The sequence below is a fragment of the Sinohyriopsis cumingii genome, chromosome 2, assembly GCF_028554795.1.
Source record: "Sinohyriopsis cumingii isolate HCF-2022 chromosome 2, ASM2855479v2, whole genome shotgun sequence".
In the NCBI taxonomy this organism is placed as follows: Eukaryota; Metazoa; Mollusca; class Bivalvia; order Unionida; family Unionidae; genus Sinohyriopsis; species Sinohyriopsis cumingii.
The window spans coordinates 9,328,259-9,356,048 of record NC_142962.1 but is presented as its reverse complement, the minus strand read 5'-3'; the positions used below and the strand labels follow the sequence as shown (position 1 = coordinate 9,356,048).

General features: G+C 39.2%; 1 protein-coding gene across 2 annotated transcripts in view; it reads left to right on the top strand.

Annotated features, from left to right (window-relative positions):
• Window positions 1–1,160: 1,160 nt before the first annotated feature.
• LOC149804320 (uncharacterized) overlaps window positions 1,161–27,790 on the top strand; it is a 175,004-nt gene continuing 148,374 nt past the window's right edge. For both annotated transcript variants that reach the window (XM_089938762.1, XM_089938755.1), the window contains exon 1: window positions 1,161–1,520. The gene's annotated coding sequence lies outside the window, so the exon portion shown is untranslated. The remainder of the gene's footprint in view (window positions 1,521–27,790) is intronic.

Here is a 27,790-nt window from a genome sequence, read left to right as displayed (position 1 = left end):
TAAGGTATACACATGCACGCCTTTTAACAGGCAAATTCCTTGTATATACTAAAAACACCCTGAGCTCTTATGCTTTGCTATCCATGGACCAGATGCTATAATTTGCACAGACCTGACGATTTGTCTTAAATATAATTTTTTTGTTAACAATGAGAAGCTAATCCTAAATTTATTAATATAAAGAGCATTAGTTTATGCCTGACGAGATCCAAATTGTTTGAAACACTACATAATACTAAACACACATCCTCACATTTGTCGAACAAAAGTACATAAACTAATGGTCGATATCTATAAACTGAACAATGCCGGACTTTCAGCCGATGAGACCAAATTTTTATTTATAAAGGATATTATCTGAATGCAAATGGTTGTAATGCATTTAAGTATAACTATATTATTTCAATATTTTCCGACTGAGCTTAATAAAAATATAGGTCGGTAGTTTGACGGATTTTGTGGTTCCCTTTTTCAAAAACTGTCATCACAATAACTCCTTTCCCAACATTTGGAAATGTTTGTTCTCTTAATGATTTCTTAAATGAGATGCTCAGAGGTTTGTCTGGACACTATCTAAGATTCGATCACTGATCCTCTAGCATTTTGACTGGGTATAGGTTTTATTGTATCCAAAATATCTCTCTATAATCGGTATTTCTGATACTCTTTTTCATTCGTCTTGTAATCGATTTGAGGTAGTTCAAGATTACTATCGTCCACTTTGTATATTGTAGTGAAAACAGCGTTTAAACATTCTGCTTTATCTAAGTCAGTAAGTGCTCATTATTTAAATATTTTAGTTCATTGTTAGGTTTGTCTGATAGATCAATTTCGCAGAGATAGGGTTACCTTGCCCATGGCTATTGCTTTACAGCCTAAGATCATTTATATCTAATTAGGTTACTCCCCATGAAACGGACCTAAGTGAACTTCATGCCTTATATGATATAGGCATATGTAGGCCAGTAGCTGGAATAAATTGTCTGACGATACCGGTACGTGAATTCTGCCATGGGTGTTGTTTTGGGGTTAACGCTGGTTCTCAGAGTATGATAGGCTATACATGGTGGCCAGTTTAATTGGTAGAAGAAGAAATCGGGAAAACCCCCAAAAGAACCACCGTCCCACAGGAAGATTACTGGCAAAGTTGCTCACATACCCACATTAGTCTAACCCGGCCACACGCCGTTCGGTTATTTATACTAACTGCCTTGGGTTTTGATAAACTGTTAAGAACGATTGACCCTTTCTCACTTGTTTCAATTCATCCAAGTTTGAATTGATTGGATCAATATATGAAACTATCCACATCAAACGAAAACTGTTCACCGTGTCCCCCCTGTAGCTCGCCTCACAACCATCGATAATTTTTATCTCAGTGGTTTACTAAGCATCTAAAGGACACACCTGTAGAGCAGGGCGTACGCAGAACAACGATACCGTACATGGGGTTCTGTCTTGGATGTTCTGGTTACTTACATCGACTTTCTGAAGTTAAGATAGACTGCCAGGTGAAATAGGTATGTACCATAATAAATTATTGGATCAATACATGCTGTTATATTGCTTATTGATCTCAATATACCTTTGAGAGGCAATGGAACTAAATCTTTAGAATTACGACAGGCTTGCAAACGTATGGAGTAAGATCACCGCCATACTGCTATATATTATATTAGTGTTCAATGTATATATAGTCTATGTTGCATTTTCTCTGTGTGTGTGTAGGACGTAATTCTTTGAGTTTTATATTTGTCCATATTTATTACTAAATTTGGTTAGTATCTTACTATAACTCTGCAATGTTATGTTATCCGGTTCCATGTGAGTGATCCTATGTGCCTAATGTTATGTAATATTTTGTCTTTCTACCTTTAGATTCCTTTTGCATCCCAAACTCGATAGATAATAAGACAATATTAAAGGTTGGTTCTATCCCAGTCGTCTAAGTGATAATGTTACCTTCCTTTTAACATCTCTCTCTCATATTGTGGCATTTCCTAATACATAAATAAGAAACCAGGGACCTATGTTAGGAAGATAAGCACTTGTTAAAATGATGATCGGCATAACAACAATACCGACTAAAGGTATTCGGTGAATTGTTCTGTCAGAAACGTAGAATTCTGCTTATATAATCGTGAGCTATTCAGTTTTCTTTACACATGCATGCTGTAAAGACTCTCTTTCAAATCAAACCATCCGTCGAATTCCTCCGTGACTCTTTACCTGATTATCGTCACGACTAAACCATGTGATAGTTTGTTAGAAAGAATCATTTGGAAAACAATTATGACACAAGGATGTTTTAATAAGTTTTGTAAAAGTCTATATTGGGCGGGAAATGAATTTTAAAATAAATTTAAGAATCATTACTGACGTTGTTAAAATATTTCATGTGGATTTCATACTGGAGTGTTTCGCAAAGAACACCATTTGGAACAAATTCTTGAAATGGGGGAGGTGATTAGGCAGTTGCGATGTTGCATATGCTATATCGATTTGTTAAAAATATCAGCTAACCAAGACACAGTCTTTCAGTTATTATTGCATTTTAAATGAAGTGCCGCAAACTATTAAAAACTGAAAGCTATAGTAAAATTAATTAACAAAGATATATCATTAGTTTCGAAGAGTCTGGGTGTATGTGTAAGCAGAGAAATGACACCAGTAAACAATAAAAAGATAACTTATTTTTTTTCTGGATATCCATGGACATGAGGCAAATTACCTTTACTCCTTAGACATATTTTTCCCACCGACAACTTATGAAATGAGCTTACGCGAGGGCTTACTCAAGGAGGTCTTCATTATTCCTCTGAAACTGACAAGACGCATAGTTACAATGTAAACTTACGAGTTGATTCAGGTGAGAAATATCAATTGCAAGACCGCCATTTACAAGTTGCATCAATCAAGAATATAAAATACATGCTTAGAAATATGGCGGTTATCCCATCCTAAAGATGCACTGTAGGCCCATGTGGGTCAAACAGCTTTAAGTGTATTACTAATTGGTGTTTTATCTTATGTTGAAGGTAATACCACCTGGCACTTGTAAACGTTATCGGGATATTTTGATATTCTGTGCCGTATATGGAAGCTCGATACCAAACTTTAACCCCAATGATGCCGTTAAGTGCACATAAGTTGTACATGCCCAACCACATGATTAATACTGAGTCTAGAAAGATATTGGTCCCAAACTAAAACCAAATATCAGCGCCTTGTTAGTTAATAAATACTGCGTGAAAAATATAGTCTTAGTAAGAATGGTAACGGAAAGGTACAAGTGTCATATTGCAGCATGGTAAACTTACAATGTTGTCGGAAGCGTGAATAGTAACGGAAAGGTACAAGCGTCATATTGCATAAGGGTAAACTTACAATATTGTTGGAAGCTTGAATAGGAACGGAAAAGTACAGGACACACGGTACTAATTATACGGAAGAACTGAACCAGTCAAGAAATGGGTGAAGAAATAAAAGAGTATTTACGGGTTTTGTGGTCCATATTTGGTTAATAATGAAAATTAAAATTTTAGTAAAAATATCTTTTGAGAGCTTATCCTATATGCAATTAAAAAAAATATAGACAAACTTCTACTGATGCAATTTTAGCATTCTTACAGGCTTGACTCAGGAGTACTCAGTAATGAAAGTAGCACCTGATTCATTTGATGCAGAATCAATAACATGTGTTTCATGCACATGTATCTAAACAAAATGCCGCGGGTCACCATATGGTGTTCTCCACACATAAGATGGTGTTTCCATATGTTTACTATTGGAGTTGAATTAGTACCGTGTGTCCTACAAGCGTCATATTGCAGTAGGGTAAACTTACAATGTTGTTGGAAGCGTGAATAGGAACGGAAAGGTACAAGCGTCATATTTCAGCAGGGTAAACTTACAATGTAGTTGGAAGCGTGCTGACCAAATTACGAAGACCAGATATAAAAGAACGCTACTATTATACCAAGAGGAACAAAAGAAAAGCAGTATGCTTATTTTTATCGAGCTTTGGAACGTATCCCAAAAATAAAATAAAATATAAAAACAAATAAATAGAAAAAAAAAAACATAAAGTTGCTTTTTTGACTCTTGACTCATCTCTACCAAAAACGAACACTAGGCATGTTCGAGAAAGATGCATTCCTTTTGGTATGGTACGGTACAGTCACCTTCCCTCGGCGACCAGGGTCTCCGGCCCGTCTAAACTATTATTTTTTTCGCCACGGCTGCAAAAGAGAAGCAGCAGAGGGGCTGTACAGACCGAAACTTTTTGCACAATAAACCCCTCCAGGAAACTATTCCTCGATAGAGGGCTTATTTCGACGAAATAAACCCTTCTATTCAGAATACAGGACAAAAAAAAATGTCCCCCGAAAACTCGAAGAGTTTCCAGGGACAAACTCGTTGAGTTTGCACTGACAACTTGGGTTACTTCAATAAATCTGAAACAGTTTCCGTGGCGGGGTCGTTATTGAAAAATCCATGGGTCGGGTCCATCCCCTCTGCTGCTCTGGGAAATGAGTTTCCAAGGAAAAACATTTTTATGTTAGCGGAATTAAATCATTGACAAATAAATAATGGCAAATATTGGAGAAGCACATACGACTAGATTAGCTCGAGAACGTCTCGAAGCAATTCAGAAATTTCTTCCTGTCCGTGATAGTGTCAGACAAAAATTACAACTAAGACAGCAAGCACGGGAAGGCTTTGCAGAGACTACGGAGGAATTATTTAAACCCGTGACCAAAGCTACTGAAAAATCCGCAGCTGTTACCAAAGAGGCTTTAATAGAGCAAAGGAAAATTTTACAGGATATTTCAGCTGGACTTAAACCCCCGCCTCCACCCGATGAAGTTGTTGTGTCAGTACCTGCTGGTAAGCGAGTAACAGGGAGAATTACTGACCCCGCCAAAAGATTTACGCCGGATTATATTGAACTTCTTAAAAATGTACCAGAAGAGAAATTACCTGAGACAATACTGTTAGGATTGATTAGAAGAGATGTGTCTTTAAACCCAGAACACGGTTCTATGACAGATGATAATTTTATCAAATATTCGTATCGTATACGTGAAAATAAAAAACAAATCAGCAGGGACGATACAAAATACGATAGACTTGTAGATGCTATACGTAAACTTGAAATTCCACCATCGCAACCTCAAGAAGAAAAATCACCGTTGCAACACACAGAACGACAACAATATCCTTCACGGCGAAGAGCAATAGATCCTGACCTAACTCCGTTAAGTGAATACGAGGCTGCATCTGAAGGAAGTCCGCGGGGCCAAAAATTCAAACAAACTAGGTCGCCGATAATTAGCTTAACAACATCTTCTGAAAGTTTGCCTCAAGACATTTTATCCCCAAGAATTGTACCATCAACAGGGGAGGGTTTAGGATCCGGTTTTATTGCCTGCCCTAATAATATCATCGATGATGTATCACGGTTGGAAGTTCTCATCGGAGGAAGACGTGCCGGAAACAATTCTCCGGAAATTATAAATGAAGCCGCAGATATCTGTCAGAGACTATTTCAGCGTGGCATCATGGATATCAGCATCTACCGGGGGCTCATTGATGAACTCGCAGACGGTTACCACAGCGACTAATAATTAAATTTGCTAGCAAATTCAGTTAGATAAACAATAATTAAATAAAATGATACTACACGATTCTTTTCGCAGACCAAGAAGTGTCAGAGTAGTAAACTCACGATTACCAGTATACGAGGTTGTTTACGGAGATGGAGTCGGTGATGTTGTTAGGGATTTAGTCACAAGAATCGCTCCGAAAGCTGGACCGTTAGCAAAACAATTCGCGATGAAAGCCGCTGATGTTGTCAAGGATAAAGCCATTGGCACTGTTGGTAGTCTTGCCGGGAAAGCATTTCAATCAATCAAGGATCGACTAGCACAGCTGATACGAAAAAAAAACCCAGTCGAGAGGTTGGTGCCAGTAAAACTACCATCCACTGAAGCTATGCCGGCAAATGTTAGTAGCGTAGTAAATAAGGCCGTAAATCAGAAATTAGCTGAGATCGCAACAGCAGGAATTACCTCCAAAGCGTTGCAAGATAGTGTAACTGCTAATTTGATAGCTGGTAGTGGTTTCCGGTGACGATAACATTTTAATTAGATCATCACAAATAATAATAATGTTTGCACGAAAATCCAATGACGCGTTTGATATGTCCAAACCAGTACTTAAAGATGATTCTGTACGTGATTTTCAATATTATTCTTATGAAGCACGTGATCCTAACCAACGCGGAAGAATTGAACTACAGGTCCAGGATACAAGTAGATACTTCTTGCCCGCTGAGGCCTTCATCGAAGTTGAAGGTAGGCTTTTAAAGAATGATAACACTAACTACGGAATCGGCGACCGAGTTGGATTTGTTAACAACGGCATCATGGCGTTATTTAAATCCGCTATTTACATGATAGATGGAAAAGAAATTGAAACAATTCATGATAACGTCGACGTTGCCACAACAATTCTCGGGTTGGCGAGATACTCGGATGATTACACCAGATCAGCCGGACCATCAATGATGTTTGCAAAGGATATAACCGACAGCCCCGAGAACAGGAATGTAACAATGAATAATGCCGGTGACGCAGTTGCATCGATGAACGAAAATTTTAATTTGGGTTTTGCAACACGTAGATCGATGTTAAGTGGAGATGAAGAGTTCTCAGGTGTGATTCCATTGTCTCACATCTTTGGATTCTGCAGAGATGTCCACAAGGTCATATTCGGTGCCAAACACACAGTTGTACTTGTGCGAAAACCTGATGATAATGACGCTATCTGGCGAGATGCTGCTGTTGCCCCTGGTCAGGTAATACTAACTAAACTGTGGTTGTGGATGCCAGTGTTGTCTCCGTCAATCACCGAAGAACAACGACTGTTGTCTTTCATGGACACGGGCGGTAAATCACTGCTATCCTGGAAAACAACAACCACAGACGTTATTCAGGGTGATAATGGTGGGTTGTTTACATGGCATATATCATCGCAACAAGGAGTATCAGCACCACGACATATTTTCATTGCATTTCAATACCGTGCTAGAACAGATAGCCAGGAAAGAAATCCAATGGTATTTGATACACTTGGAGTTTCTGAAGTTTCGTTGAGAATAAATGGGCATCAGGAGCCATCTGAGGATATATTAATAGATTTCGAACATCATCGTGTCGCACGCGCGTATCATCGTCTGATGTCATTTATGGGGCGCGACCTTAATGTAGACACTGGCCTGCAAATATCACAGCGAGATTTTATGAGTTTATATCCGATTTATTACTTTTCGCTGGAACATCTTGATCTGGTTAAACAATCTGTTGTCGACCTACATTTCCGAGCTCGTGTAGGTGTTCCTGCTGGTGGTTACAGAGCGATTGCTGTCATACTCTCCGATAAAGCAATGCTGCTTGAAGGTGTTGGCGGACGAATGAGGGTCATCGACGCTCCAATCGAGAATATGTAACGCAATTAAAATCAAACTTAGGATATAATGTCATACAGTCATGTTAATGTCACCTTGACTTCCGGTCAAACGAAGAAATTGCAATCAAAGAACGCAAGCACGTGCGGGACATCAATAACACTAAAACGAGATCAGATTACTGGTGGTCCAAACAAATTGTCGTTGACTAATACTCAGCTTAAACATTTTAATAAGGCACTAACAGCAAAAACCGGTGTCCGACTTGATTTCTCTGCTGCAGCTATCAAGGACATGACTAAAACCGGTGGAATATTTCCTCTTCTCGCAGCAATACCGGCGTTGATTGCCGCGGCAGCACCAGCCGTAGCAAAAGCCGCAGCACTCGGTGCAGTTGGAACTGCAGCTGGAATGGCACTAAAAAAGGCAACGGGAAAAGGATACAAGAAAAAAAAGGGACGCGGTCTAAGACTACCAGGAACTCCACCATCATGGTATCCAAAAAAATTCTAACGCCGTTGAGCAATTTTGATTTACTCGATGCTGTTAAAAAATTGCGTGTAAAACATTTCAGAGGCGTATTTATGCGAGATCAATTACCGCAACGACCGAATAATCCAGAAACTGGCATTATCAATCTCGACAACAAAGATGGTCCGGGAACTCACTGGGTTGCTTACGCGATCGATCCACGTGGAATTATCTATTTTGATTCGTACGGTTTAGCACCGCCAGTTGAGTTTCTCAAGTATGTCAGCAGATTTTCTAATGTTCCAGTGTGGCAGTCGACGTTACCAACACAAACATTAATTGATCCGCCCATTTGTGGGAGGGAGGTTTTAAATGTTCTTGATGCAATCTCAAGAAATCCAGCAACTCCTCCTCATAAAGTAGTGTATGAATATACCGCATCGAGAAATGCTAGCATTTGAAAAACAGCAATAAGAATAATGGTGGATATTTACGGAAGACCTTTCACACGAGGAGGTAAACCAAGCACAGATGCTGATCTCTCAAAATATGCGACCAAAGATGAAGTCGATAATCTTTTGAATATAGCTGGAGTTGACCCAGATGAAGTTGCTATTTTCCAAGACAGGCAAGGAAAACTAAGAACGAGCAACATTAAGTGGAATGATATAATTCGCAGAGTTCTTGGAGCTACCAAGGATAACTTCGTTGCATTTAGTGATGGCGGCCGGATCAAGGACTCGAATATATCAATCGCAAGCATCAAAGACAGTATTGATAAAGGTGTTGATAAATGTGTGAAAAAAGCCGGTGACACGATGACAGGCGAACTCAGCATGAGCGGCAACAAAATAACCGCGTTAGCGAATCCCGAATCCGACCAGGATGCGTCAAACAAACAATACGTGGACATCGTCAACGGTAAACTAAATACGCTGCGTGCAGAGCATGATGTTCACGTGGGCGCGTTTACAAGATTTCGAAGAAACTTCGTAAAAACTGATGAGGTCGTGGATAAGTTCTTTGGGACTCCTCCAGTCGTCGATGTAAAACTCGCTGATGTAAAGACCGACATTAACACGATCAAACAAACACAGCAGGATATCGTATCGGGTATTCCTGATATCGTTAACAAAACCAGTTTGATTTAAGTTCCCACTGGAGTTACTCCGGGGCATATCACCAACATCGTATTCACGGTATCATCGGGATTCGCAACATGGTCACGACAAAATAACACTATCAAATATACAGCAACAGCCACCGGTGTTTACAGGTTGTCTGTGTTTTCAGCCGCTAAATTTGAAATCTTCACAACATATCCTTGGAGACATTCCACCGATAAGTATTCCGGGGTTTGTACTGTAATACTAAACAGCGGAACCGAGGAAACATTTATGCTTGAAGCCGAGGACGATAGTTTAACAGCAACATCTTACTGGTTTTGTTTGGAATTCGTCGCTGCAACGCCTCAATTGGTTACCGCGTAATTGAATAATGTCAACGACGCCAGATGCTCAACAATATCGATACAATCAAGTCCGTGAGTGGCAATCTGAGTTAAAAACTGTCATCGAAGTAACTAGTCAAAAAGTAAAAAAATACAAGCGCCGCATAACAGTGCTGGATATTATGGTTTATTCAGTATCTGCCGTTGTTGCATCTGCCGGAGCAATACTATCAGCGGTCACTCCGGTAACTGCAGCAGTCGCCGCCACGATCTGTGTTTCCGCGGCCACAACAACAGCTGGAGTTTTCGGCATCATAGCAAAAAAAATATCATCATGTGCTAACACAAAATTACACGATTACACGACAAAATTAAATACAGCCACGACCGCATATCAGAAATTATCATCGCTGATATCATCATCGTTAGACGTGCAAAGTAGCGACGCTACGATATCAGATTCTGAATTCAAACTAATGTCAGATGCGTACAATGACTATTTGAAAACTAAACAAATAAATAATGTCAATAGAACTGCTTCAACAAATAGTCACAAACACAACACCGGTAAGGACCACAATGATCTCAGTGTCCTCGACGACACCAGAATTCGGTATTAATTTTCGAACTCCAATTCCAGTGAGTGAAATCGCGTTAGCAAAGCTCAGTGTGTATCACAGCTGGCCCAATGTTAGGTCGGCATCATTTGGTGGTCTGCAGCCAAATAATTCATTCGTGTTCGGGAAAAGCAAAGCCGACTCCGGCGAACAGGGTGAACTTGACTGGAATACAATTACACTTCCCACTGGGAGTTATCAGATCGAAGAAATCAATAATGAGATACAACGCCAAATAAAACGAATCACCGGCAAGGAAGCCAAAATATCTATAACAGCTCATGAACCAACGCTGTCTGCGGTCATTGAAATCTCAACGCCAGGATACGCCGTGGATATTTATAACAGCTCAATCCGAACATTATTAGGATGGCCAAAGGCCCCCGAGGTTAAACCTCGTCCACCAAAACCTGAAAAATCGGATTTTATGACCTATAAAGAAGCACTACACGACCTCGAGTACAATTATTATTTACTCCTTGCAGATCAATTACTAGCAAGAAAAAGTACTTTAATGCCCGATACTTGGAGTATAGAAGCTCGAAGGGGGGGGGGGGGGGCAGGAGCTCCGTGTTTACCGTCTAGATGATATAGAATCTGAATTATTTATTCCGATCAATCTAGTACATAAACAACAGCTACAACTCCTGCGAGTATATTTCCAAGATTATATTTCTGATTTAACAAGTCCGCGTGATAATATTATCACAACCATAGAAAAACTAAACAAACTCGCATCGGCCATAGAAACTATAAATCTAAGAATAATTCAGGCTTTACTGGATCTTAAAGACTATATCGATGATAATTATAGACAGATAGCCAGAGCAGATTTTGCAATTAAATATGGTATTCAAGTGAATGATATTTCAGATTTTAAATTTCCTGGATATAACGTGCCCGAGCTGAGAAAATCAGTCTCTGATCTCATCGATCAATCTTTCGAAGATATTCTTGCCGCGTACGAACGAATAAAACCACAACCTGTTATTCTCAAGCACGACAACAGTACAGCATCCGATGGCAGACACATCTCACCCGGGATCGTAAATATCACAGATGTTATTGCGGTCAATCTTGTATGTGACGTCATCGATGGCAGTTACAGCGCATCAGATACTACGACGGCACAACAGGGGTTTATCCTGTATACGTTCACACCAAGAGACCCCCCTGGTTTTCTGATTGTGCAAGAACCAATCAATCCGGTCTATCTACGGTGTCATAACCCGTGGTTGTCAACGATAAATTTCAAACTCACCGACCAGAGGGGGAATTTGTTGGACCTGCGTGACGAGACTGTTAGTATAAACTTACTGGTGAAGTCCTAAGTCAAGGGATCCATAATATTTATAATAGTTTTTTTTTCTGCACTGATCCATTTTCGTCATTTTATCGTGCAAATACCCTATCAAAACCAGCATAAGTTATCGTTGAAAGTGCTAGCACGCATTTAAAAAAAAACGGTTGTGTATAATGTATCAACCCGAGTACATTCATGCACGAGTTCATATTCATGATAAGCAAATTCTTTACGAGGCAATAAAAACCGCATTTCAAATACAGACATTCCCAGAACAGTATTTCCCCGTTAAAATAGTTATTGACGTGTATGGTGACGAAGACTTCTTGTTAACTCCGTCACAATTAACAGAGCTACAGCAAAATCATATGATCATAGTTTGGTGTCAACGAGAACAGATTATGAACTATTCTCATTCCTGTATTGATGTTGAAACGCTTAAGCAAATCCTGAAAATCTGAAAGCGCCCTTCACTTGAGAAACTCTTTGAGTTTCCAAGGGCAAAAAAAATAATACACTTTTTTTTTTACCCGTGGAAATGTGCTTTACACTCCAAGCGGGGGGGGGGGCGCTAGCGTTCTCAGGTTCTACTTTCACTTTGTGCTGTGAGTCACACGCTATGCGGTTTATACTTCCTTGTCGGCCTCGTAGTCAGAAACACTAGTATTTTTGTCAGAAATGCAAGGCATTTCCGTGTCTAGATTCTTTATATAACCTTTTAACCGTCTCACCCTGGTGCTAATTAATTTTCGAGTCTCATACTCTTGTGACAATCCAAGACGAATCTTCTCAACTGCACGGCACAGTGGAATAAATTCAGATACCTGATTTTCAGTTATCCCGGCAAGTGATCTGTAAACACGATCTTGCAAACCCTTAATGAACCTATAACGAGCAGGGAGATTGTTCTTCCCCAAGCGTGATAGCTCATTCAAGGATTCAAAATCTGACATAATTGTTTCAGTGTCTAGTAAAATATTAAAACCTCGCTGTTGTAATTCTTTAATTTCAACAAGTATGGTATTTATATTTTCGTGATTCATATTATTATATATTTTTATATTTTTAATAGAAACACTTTGCATGAGAAACGCTAGCTTTCCAAAACAAAACGAGACAGTCGGAAACATTTATCCCCTGCAAGGGCCTAGATCGTCAAATAACGTTCTAGAACCCCACGAGGACTGCTTCCGACATGACAATACAACATGTAACACGAAACACTTTATCCCCTGCAAGAGCCTCTAGATCGTCAAATAACGTTCTATAGGCTCAAGAGGACGTGTTTAGTGAATTGACAAGGACAAACATATAACACGTAACTTATCCTAAGGACGGACCCCTCTGACTGCCAAGTGACTCAGAGGCACATTTATTTACAAGACGAGACAGCCCTGGCTTCTAGGATCGAGTTCTCTAGCAGGCCCGGCAAACATTTATTTGACAACACAAACAACCTTTACCTCTGATTCGAGTATCACAGCAAGCAAAGGTACAATGAACATGTAATCTTATCCTAAGAGACGGTACAGAACAGACAACCTTTACCTCTGATTCGAGTATCACAGCAAGCAAAGGTACAATGAACATGTAATCTTATCCTAAGAGACGGTACAGAACAGACAACCTTTAACCTCTGATTCGAGTATGACAGCAAGTAAAGGCACAATGAACATGTAATCTTATCCTAACTTATCCTAAGACCTTATCCTATGACGACACAAACATACACAGGTGGGTCATTTTCTACGGTCAGCAGCAGAGCAAAACCATCCATTGAATCGACCATTGGATGGTGCACAAAAGACACCCGCCATTGGCGGATTAAATTTATGGTTTTGCTTGCGCGTGCTGACTTTCGATCGACCCAAAGGTCTTAGGGAGCGATTTCGTATATAACCCAACTGTTACTTGCGAGTTGGAAATTCGCTCTAGCAGTGGGCGGGACTTGTTTAAAATATTTTAATTGTATGTTTTCTTAAGCGCGGTCATATAACAAGCACAGAAGAGCAAAACAGTCGGATATATTCAGTAAAACGAGGATATTGTTTGTAAAAAAATATATATTCTACGGTAAATAAATGATTACATGTTATGAACTCGATAAAATATTTTATCAAGGTGGCTTTCTTAGGGGAACAAATCCTCTGACCAGCAACGACAACTCTGCAAAGCGTTACACACTCTCGGAGGAGTTATCGTCGTTTGTGTCAACGATAAGAGTTATATAACAGAATGAAATCTTCTGTTTGAGCTTCTTTGAAAATGCTGTTTTGTAGATCCCATCTGCGACATGCTGTACAGAAGGTGGACAAATACCGAAATACCTACCGGCTGCGCTCATTGATTGAAATATTATTTCTTCACGAGTCTCAACATTCACAGATTTCACTGCTCTTCTTATAGCTGTTTTACATTTAACTCTTCCTCGTATGGTATTCTTGCTCTGAGTGATCGCTTGAAGGTTTTCAATACTGTTATCAAGTCTGTTCCCGTTAATATGATCAATGACAAGGCCTTTAGGGATCTCTCCGTTAAAAACCTCATAGACGAAACGATGACATAAATACCTCCCTTTCCTAACAGTAAATCTTAAATAACCAGCATTATCAACTGTACCAACTTGTTTCCTCAGCCTGTAGTTTCTCACTATGCCATCTCGGTTTGCCTCATAATTTGGAATAGTTGGATGTCGGACGAATTCTTGATTCATTATACTATAAGCAAATCATTGTCTAATTCATAATTTGTCTGAAAACGTATTTATGTAATCACGCTCGCATTTGAGAGCGTTATCACAGTCTGGATTTTTTTTATCATAATACCGTTTTAGTTCTCGATAGCGTTTTCCACCACACGCTGAACATAATTGCGTTTTTCCTCGTACTCCAATGCCGCATCTGATACACGGTATCGGTCCTAGACTCCCACCGCGGACCTGTTGAGCATGTTGTCCACAGTATTCGCCTCTGCAGGGTTTGCTACACGGCGCTGATGAATTTAGTTTGATCCACTTGCATTGGTTCATCATATAATATATTTGTCTATTTAAATATTTGTCTTAATTATAATAATGGGTTTTGAAAGACTATCCAGAATAAAACCCATATCAGGTTCTAGATTCGATCTTGACCGGTTAACCGCTGATCCACGACGAAGAGAGTTAGCAGAGGTAATTGGTGTTATCAAGAATGCCAAAGAAGAGTTTCGTCGTGATGGTGCCGCACACACGTGGTCTTCGTATAAAATTATCCTCGGAAACGCGAGCGTTTCTCGGGAAATGCAAAGCATTTCTCGTGACCGTATCATTGATGCTACCATGAACGATACAATCGCGCGTAACATAATTGGGTGTCTCGACGATAGAAGATATTTCGTACAGATAAAATTTATTGTTGGAGTCGGCGAGGGAACGTGGATTATCAGAGACAAACTAGACCCTGTTCTTGATGCCAGAGGCGTTCGTGGAAAAACCGTTCTGTTAAGTAAAGACTCAAAACCGGGAGTACTTGTTGGGATTGATATACCATATTATGCCAGAGCGTATCCTGTGACCGCAGTTGTTTATGGAATTTATCCGATGAAGAAACCACGCGTTGATAAACTCAAACCGATGAAGGTGTCGGTGTTGAATTGTGTAGCTGAGCGAGTAATGGAACATTTTAAAAATGCAATGCGAGGAAACGGCCTAACACCGCTAAGACAAACTAAAATAACAGCGTGGGCGACACGAGTAGCGGATAAAGGAGCGTCAATAAATGATGTTGCTGAGCTAGAGCGATTACTAAAATTTCCTATAACGGTTTCATCGTTAACCGGTGAGGTATTGTATGAGTGTAAATACAATTCCCGTGGAACACCAATAACTATTATCGATCATAACAGTCACGCCTGGACTGACTCGGTTAGGATATTTCCGCAAGACCGTGTTGTGAAGTATTATCCGGAATTGCAAAGCAATTCTGGGAGCATGTTTGATTTTATTTATCAGATAAGTAAAACCGATCCAGTGTCTGTGTGGTTATTCAGAAGTAGCGAAGATGGAGAATATGATCAGTTTGTGAGACCCAACGGGGAAATATACAGAACAATGGCGTTACAGCAGGAAATGAAAAAACTCGCAGAAAAATATCATGCTGGCAACACTGATACGTTACTGACACACTGTTTTACTGTCCCGGGTGTTGTCGCGCATGTAGCCCGGGAACGAAATTCATGGAGACCAACTCCGAAAAGTTTTCTTGCTGATATCCAGCAGAGCTGTGTCGAATACGGACACGGCGGTTTGTGGAATACTCAGTATGATCACCGCGGTATGATATCCGTGGACATGACGGCGTGTTATCCAGGAAGTTTCCTTGGGCGTGGAGAATGCAGCGAATATTTTAAACGGTTTGGCCACGCTGGCAATACCATGACAAGAGTAGCTGTCAACGGTGTTTTACCCGATTTTGACTTGACCGGATTTGCTTGTGTGTCGTCGTTTAAATTCGCTAAGGATTTACATCCTGTGTGTTATGTTTGGTTTGGCAGACATTTCGTTGAGAAGCGATGGGCACCGATAGTGTTATTGCGATACATGCTTGACAGTCGAATACTGTTGTCGCTGACGGTCAGCGAAGCGATTATATGTTATTGTCGTCAAACCGAAGTTTGGTTGCCAACTCCAACGCCGGTTACGTTAGAAGAAGTCATCGAAGATTGGTCACGAGAATATCCAGAAACTTCTATCGACGCTATCATCAAGAAAGCTCCTGAAGTACTTAAAAGCAAACTCAGAAATGATGAAAGCACAGCAAAAGATCTAGGACGAAGAATAATAGGGAAATTCACTCAAGGTGGAGCGTATGATCATAAACAACATCACAGTCGATTAATCATGGACAAGACTGAATTGGATCTTATTGTCGCTGATGCAGCCACGAACAACATGTTCTGTAACCGCAAAGATGTGTTTCTGTCAAACGGGGAAAAACTAGGGACTGTTTTTAGTTATATTGACGGAGAATCATCTCAGTACATACATTTGAGATCTTCGATGCTGGCTTATGTATCCATAAATTTGTTGTCGATGATCAATAGATTCCCTGTTGCCGCAGTGAGAGTTGCAACGGATTCATTTTATATTGATAAAAAACACTCAGCGCTGTTGGATAATGTTATATCGGATGATCCATCGTGGGGCTCGTGGAGAATAAAGAATGAAATGTTACACGGATATTGTAAATCGGCTGATGTTGAAATCGAGGATGAGTATCGCAGCGCAGAAATATCTTCGATGGTTTCGTCGGGGGCAACTTCGTTGTTGCCGCCGGTGCACGATCCTGTTACAAGACACAAAACAGTTTATCTGAACGGTCCTGGTGGTTCTGGTAAAACAACTCGAGCGATTGAATTATTTAGAAACTCTGACATGATTGTGCTAACACCCACACACAGACTTGCCAGGGAGATGAGACAACGGGATGTTAACGCGTGCACGTATCACAGTTTTTTCAAATACAGCGGCGGCACGTGGACACCTGAACGAATGGGAACGAAATATATTCCCGAGAAAATCATCTGGGATGAGATAGACACTGTGCCGTTGGATACATTAAAACAGTTTCTGGATTGGCTGCTAAAGAAAAATACCGCAGTGGTGATGTGCGGCGATCATGGTCAACCACCCCCATTTACAGGTGAATCTCCACACAAGTGGCTGAAAACTTTTGTAGATTATTATGAGGAAATAACTAACGATGTTAGAGCACTCGATGAAACGCTGAAAGAGTTTAAGGCACTGATCAGGCTACAAACCAATAAAGTCCAGTGTGAGATAATGCGTGAAATAATTCCAGAGACTTCGCTGAGCGACTTTTGGGAAACGTGGAAACCAGGTGATTTAATTGTGGCAAGTAGAAAGATAGTCAGGGACACACTTCAGCAGCGGTTATTTCAGTTACATCAGAAGAAATTTCCCATGTTGCCAGTGCCGTTGTGTTATAGACCAGCTGATACGCGATTGCAGAATATTGATGTTGATATTCCAGGGCGCCTGACTGCGTCGGGTCCGGAGAAACAGAATTTAGTATTAAATGATATTGTCACAGTTGATGTTGATGCTGTTGAACAGGCACTGAAAATGAGCAAATCCCCGTGGACGCTAGGATACGCTATGACCATCCACAGTTCGCAGGGACTAACTATTTCAGATACAACAGTTTGGATTGTTGATGATCGCATCGAGTGGTCAAATTTAGTTTATTTAGCCGTGTCAAGAGTAAGAAGGATAGGTCAGTTACGAAGAATTGTATTAGATGATGTTGTCAACGACAGCTCAATCGCTGATGACACAATAAGAAAGAAATTAGCCGGTTACAAACAGAGCGACAAAAAAAATGGTAGAGAGTTTGATCCCAAACAAAGTTTGGATGTTGAATTTGTAATACAATTACAACAACAGCAGAATAATCACTGTGCGAGTTGTAATTGTTTATTGCTGTGGCAGTATTCGAAAAACGACCCAAGGCAATTCACCGTAGATAGAATAGATAGCAGTCGCGGTCATACACGTGAAAATGTGATGTTGACCTGTCTTGAGTGTAACCGACGCAGAGGTGTTGCTGCAGTTATTTAAATGATTGAATCACTTCAGTGCGGATCACTTTAGTGATCGGGGTGGTAATTGTGTATCCTCGGGAATCACCTGAAGTTGCTCGCGTTTAAATCCGCGTTGAGGAGCAGTCGAATCTAATCTGTAGATTGCGTTTCTCCCAGTTGATCTGGTTATGCTGGATATCTTATGTGTAGTAACACTCCATGTGGGATCGGTTGCTCTTTTTTTTCCTCCTTCTAATTCGCCTGGTTCGTATAAATACCTAACGGTGACATTACCCAGCAGTGGGGACGCTAGCGTCCCTGGCTGCGTTGAAACATTTTGTTGCTGTTGTCCGCGTTCACTGACGCGGGGTATATATTTTTTTGTGATTGCATTTACAGGTCTCATGTTTGTTGTTCTGGTAATTTCATTATTCAGTGCGGCTATCACGTTTGGCAGTCTTGCAACCCATTCACGAGATCTCGTATCGTAAATGAATTCCCTCGCGTACTGGTATCCGAATAATCTCTCAGCGAGTGTTCTATTAAATCGCTCAACAATTGCCTGATCCCGATGAATTTCAGTATGTCCTCGTCGTATGGTAACGTTATGCTGCTTTGTCAGTGATGACACCGCGCCCTGAAATTCCTTGCCAGGATCAACTTGTAATAATCGTGGCCAGTTTAGAGGTCCTCGTTGATAAATTCGTTTAAACGCAGAGGCGACTTCGGACGCTGTTTTAGTCGCTAACGGTTCTGCTTCTTTGTATCTACTGGCAACATCAACTACTGTTAGCGCGTATTTGTATATTTTTCTACGGACAGTATCATGAGGCAGGAATAGTATGTCAGCCTGATGAACTTCATTGGGCACACTAACATCAAAATGTGCAAAGTTGATTTGTCGAGGTGGTGGTAAGTAGATTTGCCATATTGCTTGTTTTGATAGCCAATTTTTGGCAACCTCGCGTGTTACTGATGCCGCGTTGGCGAGTTTATTAATTGCTGAGTTACCTCTCCAGTATCCGATTGGGGAATAATAAATCGCTTGCATTTTTATTTAATTATCCAGCGCCTAATACTAATTTAGATTTCATCGCTGATCTTACTAACCAATTAGCGAGTGACTCCTTAAATGATTTATTTTTTATGGCGCTTAGTGCATGAATTAATTTCACATCCGCGATATGCCTGTCTTGTAGATCTTTACTTCGATAAGCAACATCATGTATGTGACACGCTGCGTCGATAGCGTTTATCGGATACTCTCCCGGTTTTGGTTTAGATTGTTCATCAAGTCTGATATCTAGTCGGGTCCCTGGACCGCAGTAATTGTATCCTGGGAGATGTTTTTCTCCGGGATACTTTGCCCAGGGAGTTCCGGGGAGCTTTCCAAGTTTGGCTGCAATGTCACCTCCGCTAAATTCTCGCTTTTTTTTTGAAATCTAAATTTTTTTGTGCCACATCGCGTACACTTACCAGAAAGTGCTTGTCTGTTATTTTTTGTTGTAATGGTTGTTAGATCATTCGTAGGGGTTCGTGCCTTACACTTCACACAATATAGATCCATAATTATTATTCTTTATATACAAATGGAAATTACAGATTTTTCTGCGACAAAAAAGAAAGAGCCAGTTAAGCATAATTCAGTGCTACCAAACTCTATCCGCGCGATTATAATTGGGCCATCCGGTTCAGGTAAAACACAGCTGTTGCTGAACTTGATAATGAAGTGGATGAAATGGGATAAACTGTATTTGATAGCTCCATCTGTAGATGATCAACGATGCTATAACGTTATAAAAGATTTTAATGAGAGTGCAAGCGCGCTGAGTAAAGACGGTGAGGATGTTGTTGAATTTATCACTGATATCGAAGAAGCCCCCAGCGTCGAGGATCTTGATGAATCAATTAACAACCTAGTAGTGTATGATGATGTTATGTTGGACAAGCAAAAAAATCCCGCAAGAATATTTTCCCGGGGACGTCACAAAAACACTGATGTGATTTATGTTACTCAGCGTTATACACAAATTCCTAAAGTAATCAGGGATAATTGTAATCTTCTTGCGATATTCAATGGAGTTGATACACATACACTGAGAAATATTCATCAAACCTGGTGTGGTGGCGATATGGATTTAAATAAATTTAAAAATTTCTTCAGTCATGCTCAAAGAAAACCTCACGGATTTGTGACAATAAATTTACACGATCCCAGAACAAGATACCGTATTGGACTTGATACACTATTTGCAACATAAAAATGTTTTTCCTTGGAAACTCATTTCCCAGAGCAGCAGAGGGGATGGACCCGACCCATGGATTTTTCAATAACGACCCCGCCACGGAAACTGTTTCAGATTTATTGAAGTAACCCAAGTTGTCAGTGCAAACTCAACGAGTTTGTCCCTGGAAACTCTTCGAGTTTTCGGGGGACATTTTTTTTTGTCCTGTATTCTGAATAGAAGGGTTTATTTCGTCGAAATAAGCCCTCTATCGAGGAATAGTTTCCTGGAGGGGTTTATTGTGCAAAAAGTTTCGGTCTGTACAGCCCCTCTGCTGCTAGAGAAAACGAGTTTTCGGGATGCTTCATAAAGCATTTATGTTTAGGCGGTATTTTAGCATGTTGAAATTTTCCATTTAGACATATCTTAACCTACTACGTATAGCTAGATATGTGCGGTGGGACATAAACACTTGCACACATCACATTTGGAAGTACTGAGAAGTGTATTAAGCCAATGTTGTCAAGTACACACATAGTAACCTCCCAGGAGTGATGTAACGTATCTTTGTACGCAGTGTGGTATTGTTCTTACGGCACGCTAAGCACTTTGCAGGGCTTGTAGCTGCGAAAGTGTACGTGCACCCCTTAGGAAAGAGCAATAAAAAGATAAAGGTTGGCTGCAGGACGAATTTTAAATCCAAATGTATCCGCCAAATATATATCCATTCATAATGTTTCATAGACAGCAGTCATTGAATTTTAGGTCTTAATTGACACCTTTTTGGTGAATTTTCACCCGCCAATGTATATTGCAAAGAAATGAGTTTAGTTGTACATTAAATACTCCTTTGCTTTGTCAACAGCATGCTTATAAGATTTTGACTGAACGATTCAAATTAATTCCTTTGTCCTCTTATGCCATTGACATGCAGGTAGCGAGGTTTGTGTAGTCATGTGACTAGAAATGCAAGTGGCGCGATCCAGCTCAAATTACATCAAGGTTGAAGTTTCATCTCGTCTATCAGCGGAGTAAAGATATGACGAATGCTACGCTCGCAATTTCTGACAACATAAATCATATTTTCCTATCGATTCCATGCAGGTATATCTCGACGAACAGTCGTTCAAGTTTGCTAGGCCGGCTAGTAAAAGATAGGATATTTCATTATAATGGGTTCATTTTGACAAGAGGGTAATCATCTTGTCATAAATCACTCTTGTGTTCGGATCGGTGTTACCGTTAAGCCTAGGGGAATACCGCGTTTATTTGCGTTGGAATTAATTAGACATATTTTAATGTTAATACCATCATGCTGTGCTCGAATCCCTCTTACCCTACAGAACGCTGCGGGGACTACATTCGATGAGAAAAATACCCGTTTTAGTTTTGAAAACGAGTCTGATTGCGAAAACCAATGTATTGCCCTGGCCGGTTTCCCCATCATGCGTTTACATCAATCTGAGATTAGCCAATAAAGTAACTTTAACATTTCCTCTAATATATTTATGATCACGTGCGACAGTTGTACTACCATCATCCAGAAAAAGAAGTTTATCACCGTAACAAGGCAAAACTAATTATTTAGCAAGTATGTAAATGCAAAAAAAACTATTAATTCCTCTTAGCGCTGAACAATAATGATCGCGTTTCAGCGATTTAATATACTCCTTTAGTGCATGTTTTAACATCTCCACCTGCTTATTTAACCGAATACCTCTTACTTCGTCATCCAATGAATTTCGCGGTTGGCACCTAGTTCGTTTCATCTTTAAATTTGCCGATGACCTTTATAGTGGAATCATTGTGACATTTACTCGACTTCGAGAAAGTAGCCGGTGTGATTTTCGCTGTTAAAGATATCCTCTGTTAATTTTTGCTTTGATCATCCATAAACAATTTACGATATGCATCGATTGTGACATAGCCCAAACATAAAGATTATGAATGGTAAAACTAATTGATGTATTTAGACTTTTCGTTGGGATCGTAATTAGGCAAATATTTTGTTGTTGGCTTCGGATTGTAAGTGAGTAATGACGTTGATGCTTCCCCTAATTTATTTTTCAACAAACTTGAACATATTGACTTTGATCGGTCAACCTAGTGTGACCCGCTGATTTTAGGAACAGCGTGCCATGATAAACCTCAGGAGGAGTAATACCAGCAAAGATCTAATCCGTAATAATTGAGACACAGGTCCTGACATTTTCAAAGACGTCGGCGAGCAGCAACCCATTTGTAGTCAAGTTAAAATCACGATAATCTCCTGCGATTGTCAACCCAAACACATCACAAACGTTTAGCGCATGAGAATAATCCGCCCCAGTATTATAAAAATATGTCAATACGTTGCAAAACTCCTCTTTAGGTGGTAAAGATGTTTGCTCAAATTTTCCCTAATCTTTCATGACGCCGTAAGGATAAACCCCTTTGCTTGTGACATACTAGACATTGTGCTTTTGACATGATCGTCCTAGGAATCCGTGATAAACTGAAAACTATCAATGAAAATTAATTTACCTAACAAGAATGACGCGTTTTTACATTCTACTAGTATGTACTGTAAGTATTGACAAACTGAATAAGTTAGTAAAATACTTCAATAAAATCACCTTGCATGCAATTTATAAGATATTTGTTGTTCATTATAAGAATGTATCATAAGCAATTCCTATTAATTTGTATAGTGCTGAGTAAGGTCCTTTCTTACTGTGACTTAGTACTATTAAATATATATGAAGCGTGCATTTTGGATACCGTCCTATGTCAGATTGAAAAGATAGAGGTAATAAGAAAATGATTCATGGCACAGCGAATCCCATTTTAAAAGAGGGAAACAATGACATCGGTTCTTAAGCATTAACAGGCTTGAATTCTCTCACACCAGGAACCTTATGGTGCCGCAGCAGTCACATAAGTAACTATACCGTCCACTTTGCAGATATATAGCGCTTGATCGGCTTAGGCGTTTCGAGCGCGCAGAACTAGCTTTGCTTCAAAAATTGCATATTTACGACCAATTTAAACATGCTTCCACCAGGAAAGCCCTGACGGAGGCTATATTTGTGTGAATGACGAATCCATGGATCAGGTGTAACCATTTACGACGTGAAAGCACTGGAGATATTCTTACGAGTGTAATTATCCTAAAAGACGTAACCGGAGGTAACATTTGTAGCGTAAACTGCAGCACGAGGGGAACGTTTCATTTGTCTTATGTGGCTGCCAATGACAACCAGCGCCCAGAGCGGAGGTTTTGTCTCATTATTGATTATGTAAGCATGCTGACTACCATAAGGAGGAAGTGGACGACCGCCGTGCCAGGGACAAGGGATTTATAAACCTAAAAATGAGGATGCGCCTAACATCCTACAGTGTCAAGAGGAAGCGCAATACGATACGTGCTTGTCGTACGCAGTGGTTCTTTCTGAAACAGTGGAATCCTGCTGTGAATCTTGTGGTCTCCCGCGCAGCAGCCACTTATTTTTAATAAAGTGGCATATAAATGCTTTCCAGACATGCCTATCCCGCTTTTGTACCACCAATATAACAGCCGGCCCCATATATCTTTGCTACCATTTTCCTGGGGCAAGTAGCGAACAACATAATCTCGTGTCAAACGACACCATCCTGGTGGCATTGATCCAATAAGCGAGCTGTTGGCATCACTAACATTACCATAATCACCATAAATACCAGTACCACGAATATCTACCTAAGAACAACAGCAATAACAACAAATACAGCCGCTAAATGAGTGTTGTATAAATAACCAATCTGCAATATAAGAATTACTTTGGACATTAGTCTGAGCAATTAGATGCATTGACTATCCAAAATATTTGAAAGCAAATTGTAGATTTCTGATCTCCCTTTACAAAATATGAATAAGTTTTTCAGTTTTATTAAATTTTCTTCAATAACACTGAAAGTGACATAAAATTGTGTTGATAATTATCTAGAAAATACAACTTGTCATTTAACATTTGATCTTTGGATACAATATTTGTTTTCCATGCCCACTACGTTGGTATTGGACAGGTGATGCTTTTTTCGTGCAATGTTACAAATTTCGGGTATTTCCTTTTCAATCTTTCATTCTTTCTTATGTTCCATTACTGCCTCATTTCAATGTTTTTAATTACGTTCTAAGTGTAATTGGTTTTTCTTTACATTACATATCAAACAAAAGTTGTCCATTCAAAATTGGAAACACATGAACATGGCATTACATTCTTATAGTACACTGATTTGTTTTGATTATATGTTTTTCGTCTCTACTGTCTTTCTATATTTCAACCATGACCTAAATAAATATTATATTCAGGAATCCATACCCCATATCCATTTCATTTTTTCATTTCTCATTTATTAGGATGATTAATATTCCATGATTATGCAGTCGTATTAACATTTTAATATAATTTTTAATTCGTGCATTACTGACCTAAATCATGCGCTTATCGTCTTTATTATTGTCGACGTGAGCAAGGACAGTATCCAGTAATACCAACTTTGTTTACAGTTCACTAAATATGGCAGACTCATCTGAAATACTGCAGCAATCAAAGTAACAATAGCACATTTAATTATGTAACTACCACCACAACCATCATTATGACTATTACGTTACCTGCTCCAAACAGAACATATAATTAAAATGCGTAACGCAAAGAGCAGTGTGTAGATAAATTAGCTTCATGGTCGAAACGAGGTAACTTAATTACAATCAGTGACACGAGTTTGCCTACTCGGAACATTAAAATAGATATAAACATTACACAGTCGGTATTTCAAATTTTCCGTTCATTTTATCTGTATATTAACCGTGTTTATACGTTCGTATTGATCTTCGTTTAGCTAATCAATAATGATAGCATATCCAGCACACATAATCAATATTATTGGCTTCTTTTCTTACAAAATCAGAATAACTTCACCTAAACGATAAGAGCAGATTTCAGGGACTCCATTGGGATCCCACTCTAATAGAGCTTGTGTTTCAAATAGCATATAATTTACCATGCAAGTGCTGGTATAGCTCGAAGTGCACTTATTAAATTTATTGCAGGACACTTTCAACACCTTTTACATTTCTCTGAGAAGTATTTATATAGACGAGATCAAATAATATTATTTTAACAAAAATGTTTGTAACTTTCATGTAAGTCTTCTGCTCTCTTATAGATTTTCTTGCCATTGTCACTGGTCATTGGTGGAGAACTCCACACTGGTCCTAAGATGAAGTGCTCCACTTCATCTTGCTCCTTCTTGAATCAAAGAAAATCAACAAAAAATCGACGCAAAATAAATACGCGTAATGCAGTCTACACCTATTGTTTTTAAACAGAAAAATGCATGTAAAGGATATTAGCAAATTATTATTATTAACGAAAATATGAATTTAAATGTATAAACAACTTGTGATTGCATGTATGAGGCAATTTAAAATAACAAAACAGAATGAAATTATTTTAGGTTTGTTTTGTTAGTTGTTAGCTTTTACATAAAGGAGATGATATTTTCTAAATGTGTAAGGATGGAGTGGTTGGACAGTGAGTGAAACGCCCAGGACGTTGGTATTGGAAACTTGACACTTATGTCATTCAGATTTCTCTCTCTCCGTTCATAGATCTGCCATATACTTCGAAAGTTATTAAACGTTTTAATTATTGCTCTAAATCGAAGCTTTTAATGATCAAACTTAATCTTCAATACACAACCTCCACCACTGTTTTATAAATTCACTTTTATTTTACTTCTTTGCAATCTTGCTGTTAAAACCATTGCAAATATTATAACTTCTCATACAAAAATATTTATTTATTGTACAAAATAAATATGAATTTATTTTCTAGTTACACTACATAATGCTTCTATATTTACGTAAAATTTTATAATTGCTTAAACTGATTGCAATCCTGCTTTTAAACTTTCTACCTTTTGAATTGTTTTCTCTTGTTATGATTATCGTTTCATTGCCTTAACGTTCAGTATGGCCATCTGAACTGTTGTCGGTATAAGATTATTTTCCTGTTTAAAGTACAGTACCCTCTTAATATTTCACGGTAGTTTTTTTCTTTCCCTCGGAACACAACTGTTAACATAAAGAGGGTATCCCATACACTACTTGTCTCAACAGTTTCATTCATGGTTAATGCCTTTAAGATCTTTAGCGGTAAATTGCATCTGACACATAATTATTTGCCAGGTAGATTAATTCCACAGTAAAAATGACACGTTGTCTTGTCTTGTCCTTGTCTCATGCAGTTTGAGTATGAACAATCACTTTAATATAATTGTCATTGTTTGCATTTTTGAGTGTCACTAAGAAAACTCGTTTCTGCCTTACATTTTCATTATAAAGCATGGTATTCAATGATTGCATTTTCATTGTCTATATGAGGTATTGCAATTTCGTGTCTTCAAATTCCGTGTGTGTAATCCAGTATACATAATGTTATGTAATATTTTGTCTTTCCAACTTTGATTTTCCTCTTTGCAATTTGCATATTTCATTTCATAACAGGCTGTTACGTACATACTTATAAATCTTTTAATAATATGTAAGTTGATTTATGTACCACAGCGTAAGTTAAAAGTCAGCATGTCGCATATTGCAATAAATAAATGATCCATTATGACAACACAAGCTAACGTGATATCTGACAAAAATAATACCGTTGGTCCAATATATTGCGCATTTTGATATACAAATATATATCGTAATTTTTGTATCTAACTGTCTATCTACCGGTCTATCCATCTACCTAACCACCTATACATATTTTATCGAGCTGCTTCGGCATGGTGACAGCTTCAGTTAAAGGCAACTCTTTATGCATGTGATCATAAACTTGTGATAGACAGCATTTAAACTCAACAGGGAAGTACCCAGCGTAAAAACAAATATATCTGGCCTTGTTGCGGCAGAGGCCGGGATGACGATAGATTACCATTCAACTATCACGTTCTAACTATAGAGTTTGTCATTTTTGACAGTCTAGTCAGACGGAATGGTTACTATCGTTATATTAACGTTCCCGTTTGGCAGTAGACGCCAGTGTCCATATTGCATATCACATTAAGAAAACACACGGTTACAGCATCTGAGCTTTCGACGGGTAAACCTATGCCTAAAATCATATAACCGTTCATCCAGTCATCTGCAGTCGGGGCCAACAAGATAAGCAGATACAACCTTTCCCAAACCAATCTGCGGCCTCAGCGGCGGCAACATCGACATAACCAGGGACTGCAAGAATAATTTATACCAAGGATGCTTTTCTTAGGGCTGTGTGTCGGAGACGCTGCATGTCACAACGGTGTGTGTCTCAACGTACATTTCGTCACACACAGTCACCATCTCATAAAACATGATGGGGCCGCGATCCATCAGAATGCTGGCGTTGTTGATTTGCTTGAGATGGACGTAGAGACATTGTCTTTTTAAAAGGTCACAAGAACAATGAAGGTATGTTTATTAGAAATATATAAGAAAGATTAAAGGCCCTCACCACATTCATATTATATTTAGATATCTTTAAAACTACCGTTGTAATTGCGGTCTTACATGCAACGGTAAGGTCCACAACGACATCCTGCACGAGTTCTTTACGAGGATGGTTACGTTGTAGTGCTCCTCGTGGTTTGTTTTGTTGTGGAGGC